The following is a 4,787-nucleotide window of genomic DNA, read 5'->3' as shown; positions in this document are numbered from 1 at the left end:
TTATGAGCACAGTATTGTACCTGCAAAGTCCAGTGTGAAGATAGAAGAGGTCAATGTCATGCAGGCCACTGATTCAAATGATGATTACATACTTGCAGCTTCTTCATGCGATGCCTTATAGACTTCTGAGATACATTCTATGTATGCACAGTGCTAGCTCTTGGATTCAAGTGTGTCCTTTCATGTGACACCCTGTAGAGATCGGTTTCATACCTATCGTACCATGTCTAGTTCTATGCGTCTTGGTGATGACAAGTCTCTTAACATTGTGGGCATTGGAGATGTTAGGCTGTGGTTTCCTTCTGGCAGTTCTTTTGTTTTGCATGATGTACGCCATGTACCTACGTTGACTCGCAGCCTTATGTCAGCTAGACAGCTTGATGCAGGGTATTTTGTGTCCTTTGGAGACTCTGCATGGAAGATTACTTGTGGCAAGCTTGTACTTGCAAGAGGTGCCAAGTTTGGTAGCCTCTATCCCTTACTTGTATCTAGAGCTACATTGGATCATGTTTTGACTGTGGGCTCTATTCCCCATGTATCCCTTTGGCATGCTCGTTTGGGACATATGTCTCTTAAAGGAATGAAAATGCTACGTGCTTTGCAGTATCTTCCGCCTTTTGACTCTTCGCATTTTGATTCTTGTAGTCATTCTTTGTATGGCAAGCAGACTAGAAATACGCATAAAAAGTCTGGTAAGAAACGCATGGGTGAACCCTTGGCTCTTGTGCACTTAGATGTATGTGGGCCCATGCCCTGTCAGTCACTTGGTGGGGCAAAGTACTTTGTTACTTTCATAGATGATTACTCACGTAAGGCTTGGGCTTATCCCATAAAGAGAAAATCTGGTGTCTTAGACACATTTCAACGTTGGCTTGCATTGGAAGAGAACTAGTCTAGGAAAAGGCTCAAATGCCTGAAGTCAGATAATGGGGGTGAGTATGTATCACGTGCTTTTGAGCAGTTTTGTGATGAGCGGGGTATTAAGCGTCAATTGACCGCCCCTTACACCCCACCCCAGAATGGTATGGATAAATGCATGAATAGGACCATTCAGGAAAGGGTCCGTAGCATGCTTAGCCAGGCAGCACTTTTGGGCTGAGGCAATTACTGCATCTCATTAACAGGTCGCCTAGCAATGGCATTGACTTTCAGGTTACAGAGGAGATATGGGCAGGCAAGCCCCCCTCTTATGATCATTTGCATCTCTTTGGATGTGAGGCATTTCGCCATGTGCCCAAGGACAAACGCAATAAGTTGGATCCTAAAAGTGTCAAATGCATTTTCATTGGCTATGGAGATGCAGGAGAGATGGGTTACTATCTATGGGATCTGTAGGCGTGGAAAATAATCCGCAACCATGATGTCATCTTTCATGAGGACAAAATACATATGTAGCCTGAGAAAGTGGTTGAGGTACGTAGAGTTATCTTTCAAGAGGAGCCACCTGCTCTCGTTCAGCCCGCTCCACGGCCAGCTATACAATGTGCATGAGCATCACTTGATGTTCATGGCCCAGATGCTAGACATACTGATATTCGACAGGATGTCGATCCAGCAGCAGCAGTAGAGCCTGGGTTGAGGCGTTCTACTAGACATAGACGACCTCCTGACTGTTTTGCGCCCTCTATGGATTATGTACTGGTTACACATGCAGAAGAGCCTCTCACTTATGATGAGGCTATGCGTTGGAGTGATTGTCACTCTTGGGAGAGGGCTATGCAGTCTGAGCTTGACTCATTGTATAAAAATCAGACTTAGGATTTGGTTTCCTTGCCTCAAGGTAAGAAGCCTTTGCCATGCAAGTGGGTAAGCTGAAAAGTACCCCTGGACACCCCAAGCCAGCATACAAGGCTCGATTGGTTGCTAAGGGTTTTAAGCAAGAGCATGGTGTTGACTTTGATGAAGTCTTTTCTCCTGTGGTCAAGATGACCACCTTACGCTTAGTCTTGGCCTTGGTTGCATAGCTTGACCTGGACTTGTACCAGATGGATGTCAAGATGGCTTTCTTACATGGGGACTTGCATGATGAGATTTACATGGAACAGTGTAAGGGCTTTGCAGACCCTGGCAGGGAACACCTAGTATGCAAGCTAAAGAAGAGTCTATATGGTTTGAAGCAGGTACCTAGGGAATGGTACCATAAGTTTGATGTATTCATGCAGTCACAAGGCTACAGCCGCAGTGCTATGGATCCGTGCTTGTACACGAAGAAAGCCCATGACAGTTCTTTACTGATTTGTGTACTCTATGTGGATGACATGCTTTTAGCAGGGACAGCTCATGAGAAGCTAGATGCTCTTAAGGCCCAACTCAAGAAGAGCTTTGAGATGAAAGATGTGGGACATGTCTCTCATATACTTGGTATGCGCATTACACGGGATCGATCTCAAGGACTACTCTATTTATCACACAGAGGGAGTACATTCATAAAGTCCTTGACCGCTTCCGCATGCAGGATGTTAAGCCTATTGGCTATCCATTACTTTCTCATGTGAAGGTTTCACAGGCCGATTGTCTACAGACAGTTGTCCGCAGACATATGTGTAGAGGGCCGAGATGGCCAAGATTCCCTATGCATCAGCCGTGGGTAGTCTTATGTATGCCATGATAGCCACCCGTCCAGATATTGCTTTTGCAGTTGGTGTTGTGGCACGTTATTACCTAGCAAGAAACATTGAGATGCCATGAAAGGTATCATGAGAGGTACCTGAAGGGCATAGCAGATATGTGTCTTTGTTATGGCAGCCAAGATACAGGAGTCGTGGGGTACACTGACTCTGATTATGGAGGACATGTAGATAGTAGGAAGTCCACTTCTGGCTATGTGTTCACTTATGCTGGAGGGGCTATCTCTTGGATGTCTAGGACGCAAAAGTGTAGGGCCCTTTCTACTATAGAGGCCGAGTATATTGTAGCCACAGAGGCTTGCAAGGAAGCTATCTAGTTAGGTCATTTGATTACAGACCTTGGTATGACAGATGATATGCCTATACTGCATTCGAATTCTATGAGTGCAATTCAGTTGGCCAAGAATTCAGTCTTCCATGCGAAGACGAAACATATTGAGGTGAGGTATCACTTCATTCACGAGGTCGTTGAGGACAAGTTGTTGAGGACATGTCTATTGACCTTGTCAAGATTCCGACTGAGCAAAATCCTGCAGAATTGCTCATAAAAAGCCTCACTACTGAGCTCTTTGCCTTCCTTAGGAGATTGATGGGCATTGGATGAGATGACGTCTTTTTTCTCATCCTGTTGTACACTATACATATTGTACTGTCTTTTCCCTTTTTTTTCTCTCTCTCTCTCACTCGGGCAGATTCGCCTTTAAGTGGGAGGTTGTTGGGGATAAAGGCGCCTCTGCCTAGCCGCCCATGTATTACTACACTGACAGTACCCGCCACTGCACACTGTAGGTGGCGGGCGCCTGTCACAATCACTTATTCTTTATTCTTTTAGTGATAGTTTGAATAAAGGAAGGCTTGGCCACACATTGTGTTGGTTGGAGTTCTCACTTTTGAGTCTCTCTCTCTCTCTTGGCTCTTACTCTCCATCTGCCATAGCTCTCACCGCCAAGCTTCTTCCTCCTGGGTTTCCTTTCATCCAGTTGGTAGAGGTCACTCCTTTGTCACTTAGTTTTTTGTAGATGATAATTTGAATCTTGTTCGGGCTAATAAGAAATCAATTAAGGAGCTTCTACAGGTCTATGACAAATTTTCTGAACTCTCAAGTTCAATAATTAGTCAAAACAAGACCGAAAAACAAGATCCAGCTAGTCTTACTGAGTGGGGATGAACAAGAGGAATGGATAGGGGAACTTGGATTCAAGATCATTCCTCACATTCAGGTATTCTACTATCTCGGATGCCCAATGGGGGATGAGCATTACAATGAAGCAAAGAGCAGATTAGCTTGAGGAGAGGGTGGAAAGTAAAGTTGAAATGTGGAAGGGGCAACCATTGAGCTATTATGGAAGAATAGTTGTGGTTAAAACCATGTTGGCCTCTATAGTGGTCTTCCTAGCAATGATTCTTAACTTTAGCCAATCAAGGTGGTCCAAAATAGAGAGAATGTTTTCAGGGTTCTTGGGACATTTGGGTAGAGAGGATGGAGGGCAATCTCATGGCAGCTAGCTACTGCTCTTGTATCAGAAGGAGGTTTGGGAATTCCTGAACTAAAGCAAAAATCACATGCAATGTTATTCAATCTATTTAAAAGAATGGAGATGCATCAACCTTGGTTTCTTTTGCCCAAACAATGGTTAGTAGGCAACAACATCAAAGGTCTCAAGGTTCCAAAACCGGAATGGACTGACTTGATTCTTGTAGGAAAAAAGGAAAGAAACTTGAGGGAAGAAAAATGGGTAGGAGCACAGGATAGAAGGGGGGACCTAGGGATTGGGTAGATCATCTAGTCTTTTAAACATGCACTTGATCCTCCATCTTCCATGGCTAGACTACACTGAGATTAGCTAGAAGGCTGATGCATAAAGGAGTATGTCGCTAGTCTAACATATGGGATGGTAATGATTTCAAGTCTGTTGAGGTTATTTTAGCACAATTCATCCTTTCTCAACAAGATTCTACTTTAGTTCATGGATAAGAAAAGAATGGATTGGTCTACATGTAGAGTTTTATTCAAGGGAAACATCAGCAAATTTATGGTTTCACATGAGGCAACTTATTATGGAAAAGATTATGCAAATAAGGATATGAGTCATGTATGCAAGGCTACAAAATTTTGGAAGAAGTAGCATCCAAGATCAAAGATTAGAACTTGGCATAGGA

Source organism: Lygodium microphyllum, chromosome 8 (genome assembly GCF_053477565.2).
Source record: "Lygodium microphyllum isolate KBCC chromosome 8, Lygodium_microphyllum_v1.1.10, whole genome shotgun sequence".
Classification (NCBI taxonomy): Eukaryota; Viridiplantae; Streptophyta; class Polypodiopsida; order Schizaeales; family Lygodiaceae; genus Lygodium; species Lygodium microphyllum.
This window is presented reverse-complemented; position numbering follows the sequence as displayed.